The 14,091-nt window shown below is 37.8% G+C and overlaps 1 long non-coding RNA gene across 2 annotated transcripts; it reads left to right on the forward strand.

The window, feature by feature from the left end:
- The first annotated feature begins 1,233 nt into the window (after positions 1-1,233).
- On the forward strand, positions 1,234-11,199 carry LOC138856260 (uncharacterized). 2 transcript variants are annotated; one of them, XR_011395414.1, is made up of 3 exons: positions 1,234-1,708; positions 3,014-3,303; positions 10,348-11,199. It is a non-coding gene; the product is annotated as an uncharacterized lncRNA (long non-coding RNA). The 2 variants fall into 2 exon arrangements; XR_011395413.1 differs by lacking the exon at positions 1,234-1,708 and adding an exon at positions 2,306-2,822 and having other exon boundaries at positions 2,855-3,303.
- Positions 11,200-14,091: the final 2,892 nt, after the last annotated feature.

Here is a 14,091-nt window from a genome sequence, read left to right on the forward strand (position 1 = left end):
ACCAATGTACAACGAGTGGAGAAATAAATTCAAAAAGTTCAGTCGCAAAAGCATATCGGATAGAGCGGAGCAGTTTAAAGTTGGTGTGTGGCTGCTTGCATCGAGTATGGAAATGCGAAAATGAGCAAGCTGCCCGAGTACTTATGGTTGTTCCAAAGGTTAGAATTCTTGAAGTTCTTAAGGTTTTATTAAACTAGTTGTCGTCATTCAGCCTTACGATTGCCACAGAAAGAGGGCACGTCGTCTTCATCACGCGCGTGCTACTCAAACAGTGCGCACTCTTCTGGCGAAAGAGCGTCCAGGAAGCTGAACTTACGCCTAGCTCCTTTACCACTCTTACCTACAACGGACACGTTGCAGTCTGATGTTGTTGTCGTTGCCGTTTTTGGTGGTTGCTGTTGTTGTCGTGGTTGTTGCTCCGTTTTTTGGGTTTTTTGTGTTGGTTTGTTGTTAGGTGCTAGGCAGCACTTCTCACCCTGGTTGGGAGATGCCGAGAATGCCTTGCGACCTAAGCCCCTGCACCACGGCAAGGTGCCTGCCATTCGCAGGGGTCCAGAACAGCTGATTAGATATGTTCGTTTTCAATTGAGAGATTTTTGTGACAGTCACGTACTGAACTGCAAAATCGTCGCTAGTCACAAAAATTTTCTCTCATTTAAAATCTCAAATTTTCAGTCCTATTCATAAAAAGTCTCACAACTTATTTGTGAGGTTTATTTTGTGAGGTTATTCTTGCTTCAACCACATAAGAAAAAAGCATAAAAAAGTCACCACTGAGGTGAAAAGCAATCTGCTGTCAAATATAGTAATATGACAGTCACAGACGAAAAAATTTTGTCAGCACGCAGAACAAAGTTTCTATAATTTTTTCAAGCACCTTGTGGAAAAACTGATGTAAACAAACGCATGTGTGTGATTTTGTATCTTCCTTTAACACTTGGGTATTCGGAATTGATTCACTACATATCTATACTGCTCACCCTCATGCCTTTTCCTGAGTCATTACTGATGATAAAACCATCAAAGTTGAAAATTGTCAGTTCTGACTTGAAAGCTATCACAAGTGAAAAATTCCTTTGCGCAGTATACAATATAATTTTTATTTCTTTAAGAAATTTAAACTTTTAATCAAAGTTGATTATAATAATATATATTAATATGCAACCGATATATAATTAAATAATAAATTATGATAAAATTTTTTTACTTAATTCCATTCTGGCTCCTCTCAAAAGCTCTGCTGTACGTGTTTCTCCACTTCATGGATATTTCGGAATTTAAAAATGCCTAAATACACATGAAAATTAACTAAAAATATAATTTTATTTGAAACTTAATAATAATTTACGTATATTATATTGCACAGGAGCACGCAACACTTTTGGTTTATCGCACGGAATAACAGCTACATAGATATTTCACAACTTCTCGAAACTCCTATGGAAATGTGAGCTGTCAGGGTAAATAATGACACACTCTAATACAACACACCACACCTTGGATCACAACTCACACTCACAACATACACGACCACACTGCACACGATGTCACCACAGAATTTACCACCACACACGATGACACCCCACACAATCAACAATAAAAGAGGGATTGTATCTTCAATTCAACACATTCGCTATATATCATTTCGCTTATCGTCTACGGGTCTGAGCGCCAGATCAACATTCGCATATACACCTGATTCGACAAGGTAGCGAATTTACGCGCAACTGTTCGTTGACAACTATTGGACACCGATACCTCCTGATTCTGATTCTCCCCTCGTCTACATCATATTATTACTTTACATAAACTTTACATAACATGGTCAAAATGATAATTATATACTAAGTTCAACGGAAAAATTTATTTTAAAATTTGAATAAAATAAGAAAGGTGTTTGCTTCCCGATAAATTTTTTATGCAAATAAACATGGTCCTTCGAGCCATAGTGAGAGGCACTATGGAGTGAAAAATTAATAAAAAAAAAAAAAAATTTGTTACATATACACAGTGCGGTGATCAAATACAAATAAAAAAAATAGTGCCGTGAACCAAACCAAATAAACATAAACATACATATATAACTTAACGAAAAGGTTGAAGTGCTGTGACAAAAACCAAAAGTGCGGCGCACAATAATAACATATATTTACCAAAAACAAATGCGGTTAATTTAAGTTATTATAACAATAAAGCGCAAACGGAAAAAATATATGTACATACATATGTACTTCCATAGCAACATATATACATATTTTAAAATATACAAAGCCAACTTCAAAACAAAAAAAAAATTCACCAATAGCCTAACACACAGGCCTAACAAGTGCAGTAAAACACAAAAAAAGACATATTAACAAACGAATTTAAATAAAATGAGTGTCAAAACACAAACAAACAAGAAAAAACGTTAACTTCGGTTGCGCCGAAGCTATAATACTCTATAATACAAAGGCCCCTTGCAAGAACTTGATTCCGATCGTTCGGTTAATATGGCAGCTATATGCTATAGTCATCCGATCTATACAATTTCTTCGGAGATTAGATTAATGCTTTAAATAATAATACATGCCCAATTTCGTGAAGATACCTCGTCAAATAAAAAAATTTTCAATGCAAGCATTTTACTCCGATCGTTCGGTTAATATGGCAGCTATATGCTATAGTCATCCGATCTATACAATTTCTTCGGAGATTAGATTAATGCTTTAAATAATAATACATGCCAAATTTCGTGAAGATACCTCGTCAAATGAAAGAGTTTTCCATACAAACACTTGATTCCGATTGTTCAGTTTGTACGGCAGCTATATGCTATAGTGGTCCGATATCGGCCGTTCCGACAAATGAGCAGCTTCTTTGTTAGAAAAGGACAGGTGCAAAATTTCAGATTGATAGCATAAGAACTGAGGGACAAGTTTGTATATATACAGACAGACGGACAGACAGACAGACGGACATGGCTAAATCAACTCAGCTCATCATGTTGATCATTTATGTATATATTTTATAGGGTCTCCGACGTTTCCTTCTGGGTGTTACAAACTTCGTGGCAAACTTAATATACCCTGTTCAGGGTATAAAAAGGGTTCAACAAACTAATATGACACAAATCGAGCGCGAAAACTAAAATACCTAATTGCATACCAACAACTTAAACAGGCGCGAATTTAAAACAAACGATAATAAACAAGAACAACACTCACTAAAACCAGGCACAACTGGAAGCAGAAGAAAAGGAATTGACAACATAGGAATTAACATGCGTACATACAAACAGAAACCTACCCCTGCAAAACCAAAGTGAGCGTATTTATTTCACTTATTGTTTTATGTATGTAAATATGTATGTTTGAATACGGTTTTATAACATAAAACCTGTAGCAGTAAATCCGTTGTGACTAATATAAAAAACGATTATCAAACTGGTATAAATCACGGTAAAAATCGAAATGCCGCTGACATTAAAACCAGTTTGGTACAATATATATATCCAAATATATATAATATATAAAATTCAAGTATTTACTTGCAAATATTTTCCGGCAATAACCCTTATTTTAACAAAACCAGTAAGCAGGATTGCCTAAAATAAGTAAGCAAATCCATAAACATATAAGAAAAACTAAGACAAATAAAGAGAAACAAACATAAACAAAATAAATACAAACATACATATTTACTAAACCAAATTACATATTTACACACATATGTAGGTGCATTTTCCATTTCATTTCTTATATTTGCAAATTTTTATAAACTTACGGCAAAGAATCTGCCTATCTTTCTACACCCTACATTGGGTATTATTGAACTGCAAAATTAAATTTTAAAGCTTGCAAAAGATGTTATTAAATGATTTGGTAAATAAAGTAACATCCAAAATTAAAAAATCCATTTGTTACAAAGCAAACAAAAAAACAAAAAAAAAAAAAATACATAAAAAATTCATTTAACAAGAATTTAAGTACATACGCATATATGTACAACTATTCAAAGTCCCCATTGGCACATTTCAAGCAAAACCTCTTGTTCTTGTTAAAACACAAGCAAGCAGTATTGCGAACCAAACAAAAACGCGTTAATCTCTGAAACAAGCTCTCAATTGCACACAAACAAAAATAATATTTAAATATATATACATATTAAAACATAAACAATTATAGTTGTACATATTTTCAAAGTCCACATTGGCATACATCCCGCAATACCCCTTGTAACAAACAAGCAGGATTGCGTACAAAAAAGTAAAAGCACATTTATCTCTACAACGAGCTCTCAATTGCACTAGAAAATAAAAATATTACATACGCACAAGCAATTCGTGCATACTTATGTACAAAGTGTATTGATGTCTTCAACAAGCTCTCAATTTCACGAGCACATAAATATATATGTACACACAAGTCCGTGTATTAGGGCGTACCTAAATACACCAACATAAGGACATAAAAGTATTGTTAAATTAAAAGTGCGAATCTTAATAAATTAATTAGGAAAACTTAAATTACACTAACAACAAAACATTTAAAACAAAATACAAATTTAAAAATTTATTTCGCAAGTAAATATTTATCTAGTCCGAAAAAAACTCGTATATACGTAAAAAAGTATCCGGTATTAATTATCATTTATTGCTGCGACTTAATCAGTTTACACTGAGAAAATGTTAATTAACTTTGACACATATAGTAATAAACAACATAACAAAAATGATTAATGAGATTAATACGATACTGCACTCGATTTTCATCTTCACCGATTCAAGACAACTCTGAATCGTTATTAGAAATAAAAAAAGCAAAATCTTAACAATTTTTGGACTCGTCTCCAAGCGGCTCACACAGTAACAGTGGCACAGAAACATTTCATTGAGGTTATGAAGAATGGCCGTCCTTCCGACACATGTTCACTGCCGTATACATCAACCATCCAAAATTATCAAAAGCGCAAAAATTGTATCACCGATACAAAACAAAAGGTCAAGCAGGCGCAATAGTAAAACAGTTCGCACTAAATGACGATAATTTCAATTTGGCTTGGGAAGCTCTTAAATCTAGATATGAAAATTAGAGAATATTGGTCGATAAGCAAGTAACGATACTAATGAACTTACCTAAGATACAAAAGGAAACAAGTGAAGAGTTTATAAAACTGCAATCCACTGTTTCTAATTGCTTGTCGATTCTATCGACACAAAATATTCCCACAGACAGCTGGGACCCAATACTGGTAAACGTATGCACCGCCGCTTTACCAGAAAAATCGTTACTTTTGTGGGAGCAATCGCTCTCATCTCGTAAAAAATGCCCAACGTGGCAACAGATGAAAGACTTTTTAATAACCCAATATGAAATCGCAGAAAGGGTAGATAAAAAAGGGTCAGAACGAAAACCGTTCAGCACGACCTAAGTAGAAGCTTCCACAGACCCCAAGCCAGTAGCAACAACAATTTAAATAGAAGCTTCTTCAGAAATCAAACGTTCACATCCGAACAGTACAAACAAACGTCATGCAAACTATGTACAGGGGGGCATAAGCTCAAATCTTGCGAGAAATTCAAAAAATTGAATATTATCGACCGAAACAATTTTGTAAAAACAAAGAGACTTTGTACAAACTGCTTGTCACATGCGCTTACACTTAAAGAGTGCGAAAGCAAATTTAATTGCGTTTATTGCCATAAACGACATCATTCTATGCTTCATTTAAATAATTTTTCCAGTTCACCCCCAAACAGCGCTAATTTGAAAAGAGCCACGGGTTTAGTTGCAACAGCAAATCCCGAAAATTGCCAAGAACCATCGAGCACCGAGGAGATCTGTTTAAACTTAGGGCCTTAATAGACCAAGGATCACAAAGATCTTTCATAGCGTCTAGGGCACAAAATAGGCTACAACTGCCAACAAAACAAGCCAACTTTGAAATCACGGGAATGGGCGGAAGAGTAGTCCAAAACTCAAACAAAATCTGTCCCATTACCCTAACTTCCCCCAATGCGGATAAGCGCATTAAAGCAGAAGCTATAGTCTTACCGCAACTTACAAATATGCTTCCAAGCTATCACATAAATAGCAAGCATTGGCAGAAGGTTTCACACCTAAAGCTAGCAGATCCCAACTGCAACACTCCCGCTCAAATAGACCTTCTATTAGGCAGCGATCTCATACCACAGATAATACTCGAAGGTATTGAGAAAATTTCAAACACACTATTGGCACAAAATACTATTTTTGGTTGGATCCTAAGTGGACTAGTTATGGAACCAGTTACCACCATGACCACTCAAGTTGAGAAAATCTCAAACGAATACCTCAATTCACAATTAAAAAAATTTTGGGAGTTAGAAGAACTCCATCCATTTCAATTACAACCCCAGAAGATCAGTATTGTGAAGACTTTTACAAAGCCACAACAACTAGATCAGATAATGGTCGGTACGTCGTACGACTACCACTAAAACAACAATTTCCCAACACAATCGCCTTAGGTCACTCTCGCACCTCTGCAATACAGCAGTTTCAAAGTATGGAAAAAAAACTTACTTAAAAAAGGTGAGCTTAAGCCAGAATACGATGGCGTGTTAGAAGAATACCTCCATTTAGACCACATGGAGGAAGTAAGCCCATGCGAAAAAATCATAAATGGCAAATATTACTCATTTTACTTGCCTCATCACGCAGTAGTAAAGCCAGACAAAAAAACAACTAAGGTAAGGTTGTCTTTAATGCATCAAGATCCACCAGCTCGGGGCTCCCTAAATGATATCCTATTAACGGGACCCACGCTCCAACCAGATTTAATGCTACTCATTTTACGTCGAAAAAATGTATAGACAAATAGTCGTACATAAAGACGATCAAGATTTTCAGCGAATTATTTTCCGAAAATCTTCCAATAGTCCACTCCGCGACTATAAATTAAAAACAGTTACAGTTACACAAGTGGTAAAAGCCCTCAAAACCGCAGGGTTTCCGTTGAAAAAGATAACGGCGAATCACCCTCATATTTTAAAAAATATACCACATGAAAATTTGTTAGATACTAATTTCCTTAAATTCGAAAAAGAAAGTACAACAAACACTCTGGGGATCCAATGGAATGCGATATCTGACCAGCTTTCATACACGACAGAGTCAATATCTGCATTATCCGCCATAACAAAGCGACAAATTCTATCCCCTGTGGCAAAACTTTTCGACCCCGCAGGATGGCTTTCGCCAATTATGATACAAGCCAAAATCCTAATACAAGAATTATGGTTAGATGGAACCGACTGGGACGAACAAGTAAAACAACTTTGTTTAGAAAAGTGGTCCCAGTTTGCGAGCAATCTAAATGATATCTCACCGGTACAAATCCCACGATGGGTAAATTATGCCCCAGAGCACAAAGTCGAATTACACGGCTTCTGTGACGCTTCTGAAAAAGCATATTGCGCAACTATATATGTTCGCACACAAAGCGACACTGCGACCACATGCCACTTACTAGTAGCAAAAGCAAAAGTGGCTCCTTTAAAAACAATAAGTCTACCACGATTTGAATTATGCTACTACTAGCCAAACTCGTGTCCATCGTACAAACGCATTTAAACATGACACAATATAAATTATATCTATGGTCCGATTCCGAAATTGTACTAGCCTGACTAGAAAAACCACCACATGCATGGAAGACGTATATTTCCAACCGAACGTCTCAAATACTTGACCTAGTAGGATCAGCCACTTGGCAGTGCTGACAATCCTGCTGATTTAGGTACAAGAGGGTGCAAACCCCTGCACCTTGTCACCACCACCCGCTGGTGGAATGGCCCCCGATGGTTAACAGAATCTCCTGATTCTTGGCCACAATCGCCCATGCACAATATAATAGCCCCAGAAAGTCGAAAAATCGACTCCTTTCACGCAACATTGCAGGATAATGACATCCTTGAGCGATTTTCCTCGTATCCCCGAGCCCTCAGGGTAATCGCTTACATGCTCAAGTCGTAGAGCGACTCAAAATTAAACTTAAGGGGATAATTTCATTACACTCCCAATGCGATACAGTGACGCACCTAGACTTACACAAAGCAAAGGTCGCTCTTATCGCATCTACGCAAGCGCGTTACTTCAGCCGAGAAATATCATTACTAAGAGAATCGAAGCCGATAGATAAAAAGATCTCACTCCTAGTCTTAAATCCATTCATTGACACGAAAGGAGTACTCCGTGCGAATGGTCGGCTTGCCAATTCCAGCCTGACGTATAACGAACGTCATCCCATAGTTATCGCAGCGAAATCGCAACTTGCGACCTTATACCTTAGCTATGTCCACGTGCTATTGCTACACGCAGAACAGCGCCTCATGCAACAAATAGTCCGTCAAGAATTTTATACTCCAAGACTCAAGCCCAAAATAAAGAAATGCATTTTCATGTGCAAGATCTGCACTATGCATAAGCAGAAGATGCGAACGCAGATTATGGCAGCACTTCCACCGGAACGCTGTAACTTCGCTCTGCCTTTCACCATTACAGGGGTCGACTTTGCTGGGCCTTTTCAGATAAAGGCATTCATGTTAAGGTCTCCTACCCTCATGAAAGGCTATGTGGCTGTCTTTGTCTGTTTTACGACAAAAGCAGTGCACCTCGAGCTATGTACGAATCTGACAAAGGAGGCTTTTCTCGCGGCATTTGCTCGCTTCGTCGGACGACGCGGTTTTCCGTCAAAACTATGAGCGACAATGGCAAGACATTTATAGGAGCTCAAAGAGCCACAGAAAAACAGTTCGTGAATTTTGTCAGGCAAGTCTCACCTGAAATTGTACAAAAGTACGCTCCCCAAGGTATTAACTGGCAGTTTATCCCTCCAAGCGCTCCTCATATAGGTGGTTTATGGGAATCACCTGTAAAAAGCTTCAAATCCCACTTTAAAAAAGTAGCTGGAAACTACAAATTTAATTATGAAGAATTTACAACATTATTAATTCGCATTGAAGCCGTTTTCAATTCACGGCCACAAACGATACTCTCGCAAGATCCCTCAGATCTCACAGCCCTAACTCCAGGGCACTTTCTACAAGGAGCATCCCTTCTGGCCATACCTGAGCCAGGCGTGGAGTCGCTATCCTTACAAAATAGATGGGAAAGAATTAAAATTCTCCATCATGATTTCAGCCGCCGATGGAAGGAGGAGTATATAAAGGACCTTTGTATGACGATTATCTTCCCCCTACAGAATGGCGACTTGGTTGCATAAAGAAGCTACATCATGGTTCCGACGGTCATATACGAGTAGTTGACCTCCGTACTCGAAACGGAACGCCAACCAGACCGCTCGTTAAACTATGCTTCCTGCCAATCTCAAATAATAGCGAAAACGCATGTAGTAAACCGTTCAATAATACCTACAAGAAAAAAATCGAAATATCCGTCTAAATAACCGAAAACAGAAATAAACAAGAAACAAGTAAGGAAGGATGTAACCGATCATTTTAAACTCTCGCAAAGTCAAATAGTATACTCGGTTGAGATTTCTGATATTTTCGGTAGAAGGTCAACTATAGGCACTGGGGTTCACATATTTCGTACTTAGGGGCTTAAACAGTTTTGGTTCGATTTAGACAATTTTTGGACACAAGGTGGCATACTTTAATCGCATTATTCACGCAAAGTTTTATCCCGATACGTCATTGTTGCCTGATTTGCATAGTGGAAAGTGAAGGAATCAGATGGAATTTAAAATGGTGTTATATGGGAAGTAGGCGTGGTTGTAGTCCGATTTCGCCCATTTTCGCACTATGACATAGAAACATAAAAAGAACGTTATGCACCGAATTTGGTTGAAATCGGTTAAGCAGATAATGATTCATGGCGTTTTGTGGGCGTGGCAGTGGTCCGATTACGCCCATCTGCAATACCAACCGTCTCACGGTACCAAGAAACATGTCTACCAAGTTTCATAAAGATATCTCAATGTTTACTCAAGTTACAGCTTGCACAGACGGACGGACGGACGGACGGACGGACGGACGGACGGACAGACAGACAGACAGTCACCCGAATTTCAACTCGTCTCTTCATCCTGATCATTTATATATGTATAACCCTATATCTAACTCGATTAGTTTTAGGTAATACAAACAACCGTTAGGTGAACAAAACTATTATACTCTGTAGCAACAGGTTGCGAGAGTATAAAAACCGAAAATATAATATGACAAATTACAATCATATATACTAATAAAATAATGGGTAGACTAATACGATCACCAAACCAAATAAAGTTGGTCACATATAGAAAGATATCCATACTCTATACCACTGAATCGTAACTAAACACGCCTTTTTCTCCATACAGATAGATATGGATACTGAGATGCATTCCACCCCAACGCCAACAATGCGATCGGCCATCACTGTGCCTCGCCTTGGGATTATGCCAACCGCGGCGCCCCGAACACCAGCCGCAACCGCACCGTCAACCACCGCTCGTAATAGCATTCGAGCATCCGCAGCCGTTCCGTCTCCACCAGAGGCGCCCCATCGCATCCGATGCCCCCTTTGTTGCCGTCCACACAAGTTGCAGCACTGTGGGCTCTTCAAGGGCATGTCGCCGACACAACGCCAGCAGGTTGCCCAGGCGCATGGGCATTGCAACAATTGTCTGGCACATACACACACGACGCAGGAATGCGACTCCGGTACTTTGTGCCAAATGTGTGGCAGGCAGCATCACACGTTGCTTCACTGTACTCCGAGGCGAGAGGTCAGTCGACAGCCTGCCCCACGAATCCGCGGCGCAAACCGACCGCAGCAAACCAATCGTGTGGCACGTCGCCGAAGAACGGCACCCCGATCGGAGTCCCGTCCATGGCGTCAGCACAACGTAGCACCGACTAGGCGTAGGCCGAACTATCGCCGCACGTCCGGACTCAGCAACGCTGCAACAGCTACAGCGACTGCTAGGCTGAACATTCGCCTAGGGGGGCCGGGATGGCCAAATGAGTTAAAATTCCCGACTCGAAGAACTCAGACACACCACACACAAGACAACACTGGCACACACACCACACACAACAAAAATATTAAATTTTAATCCATTTTTATTAGTAATTTAGTTAAAAATTAGGAATTTCATTTTGAATTGCAATCTAAGTATAAATGTTTTGTGCATTATCTGAAAGTTTAAATTTTCGAATTTTGGTCTCGAGTCAGCTGTTGTTTTATTTTGTTTTCCTTCTTTATTTATCTCATCTACTTCTCTATTCACAGCTGTGTTGCGTGTAGTCTCTTATTTGTTCCAGTGCATCTAAAACTGGTCACTATACTGTCTTTTCAAACTGTCTTGGTTTTGAACTTTGATAAAAAAATTGCTATTATCTTTGGGTTTGTTTTTAATTTTATTTATTATTATTAATATTTTATTAACACACTAATATATTACATATATATTTGATTTGGTTTTACTTACTCTTTTATTTGATCTTCATTTAATCTTTTTTGTTGTTTATAATATTATGTCGTGTAACTTCCCCAACTGCCACATTAAAGGCGAGTCAGATCGCTGCGTTTCACGCTGGCTTTGTAATGGGTCCATATTAAATGTGCTGGACTGACAGGTAGAATCTTAGACTCTATTCTCGACTGTAAGGGATTGCGTTGGTCCTGTTTAAATTGTAGATCTATTGAAATCGATCTATTTTCAGTTTATAAGCACACACGCAATGGCTTTAACGAAATCGGTCGAGATCTTGAAACCCTCACCGAAAAATTTAGGCACTACCAAAAATTGTTCAAATCTTGCAAGTGCTTGCCTGCTCCTAAGCGTAAACGTCCTTCCGATGAAGTAACACTTAGTTCTTCTGTACAGAAGAGTACGTCTCCTCCAAATGACCTAATGAATCTCTCTTCTCCTTGCCCTCAAGATGATAAGCCGTCAACTTCCAAAGAGCTTAATTCCCCAAAAGCTCAATCTAATAGTAATAACTAAAAGCTCAATCTAACTCTAATAACTTAGACGTATCTGTTCAAAATTTGGTAGTTATTTCACCTAAAAAATCTATATTTATTACTAGACTTGCCAAAGATACCTTGGTGGAGGACATTAAGTCTTACATTTAGTCGCGTTTAAAAATTGATAATATCAATATCCGCAAATTTAACTTCAATTATGATAGAAGTATATCTTCGATTAAAATAGACGTTTCACTTGAAACATTCAAAAAGATCTTAGATAGATAATTCTGGCCACCTGGGGCTTTTGTACGCGAATTTAAGCCTAAACTTTGAAGTCATGCTGAGGAAAACGTTGTTAAATTACCAAAAGCAAATACCGATATAAAAACTGATTGGAAGAAATTCGCTAAGCATTTATTATCAAAGTGTTAGAGGTCTTACTACAAAATATGATACAAATGATAATGAAATTTTAAACAGAGAATTTCAAATACTTAGATGTGATCGACTGAATAGAATGGGAGGAGGTATTCTATTTGCCGAATAATCCTCTATCCCATCCAAAGATGTTCTTGTTCCAGGAACCGACTTATATACCACCCCATTCAGACTTATCTGTATATATGTAGCATGCTTCTTAAATAAATCGTGCTACCTCGATGGCAAATAATTCTGATTCAATAATCGTTTTAGGAGATTTCAATTTACCGTAGAAAGCTTTCGATGACTATATCGTACCGATTTACAATCGGTCATGTTTTAATGAGTTTTAGAAAAAATATCCGAATTGGGCTTGAACTAAATTAGTTTGATCCCGAATAAATTTGCTAATTGCTTAGATTTAGTATACGTTGGTACCTTTTCAAAGTGTTTCGTTAGTCAGAGTAATGCTCTTGTTCTACCAGAGGTCTCGTATAATCCTGCTGTGGAAATATATGTCGAAATTATAGGCAATGTACGGGATAGTAATCATCAAACTTCTAGCTTCTGTACTCGGTTTAACTTTGCAAAAGCTAAGTTAAATAGAGAACTTTCAACAATATCATGGCCTAATTATAATGGTGGTATTAAATTGAGTGTCTCGGATTTTTATAATATAATTACGAAATTATTTGAAAAGTATGTCCCAATAGTAAAAACGAATATTGTAAGTAATCCAAAATCGTTTTATGATTTCGTCAACTCCAAACGCAGGATTTTCAAATTTGCGTCCGTGCCAAATATATTTACTTGCCTTTGACAAGGTTATTTAATTTCTCTCTTAAACACGGTATATTTCCTTCAATATGGAAACAGTAATTTATAATCCCTTTGCATAAAAGTGGATTTAGGTCCAACATAGATAACTATAGAGGTATCGCAAAACCAAAAACTCAGTTATACCTAAACTTTTTGAAGGTATCATCAAAGACCATATTGTTTAAATGACTATAAACTCCTCCCGAAAAGTACACCGCTTCACCCGGAAAATAAGGTCACACCTTAGGATAACCCATTACAATACACCACACTCATACATCACCACACTCATACATCACCACACGTGACAACACAACACACCACAGCATCGCGCCTCAGCAAACAAAAAGGATGATCTTCGCAACAGATAAAACACATTCGATTAGAAAGCGATCCAGCGCGCTACGTATACAACTTTCGATAATTGATGAGACATTGGACAGCAGCGGTCCTGCGTCCTGCGATCAACCTTTTTCGTGCAACACCGATCCGGTTCCCGACTTCCTTTGATCCCGTTCTGTAGGCGTCTGCCGACTTCCATTCGCTACCGACACCGACACCGTCAATCGTCAACCATATACATATTTATAAGTACATTGTATCCATCAACAATAAAATCAAAATTCGATAAAATCGAAATTCAAATAAAATATTGTGTTCTCCCCAATATATTGGGTACAAGTGAATTATGGTCCTTCGAGCCATAGTGAGCGGCACTATGGATTAAAAAAAAAAAAAATATATATATATATATAGAACTATATATAACTTAGGTGAAAAAAGTGCTGTGAAGTGGAAAAAACGTTAATATAATGAATTTGAAAAATATGAGGGTCAAAAGAGTCCCAATGTAAAAGCCGTCTGTACATTCACACGGGCAAAAAGAGTCCAGCAACTCGAGTCTAGT

Source organism: Bactrocera oleae, chromosome 3 (assembly GCF_042242935.1).
Source record: "Bactrocera oleae isolate idBacOlea1 chromosome 3, idBacOlea1, whole genome shotgun sequence".
Classification (NCBI taxonomy): Eukaryota; Metazoa; Arthropoda; class Insecta; order Diptera; family Tephritidae; genus Bactrocera; species Bactrocera oleae.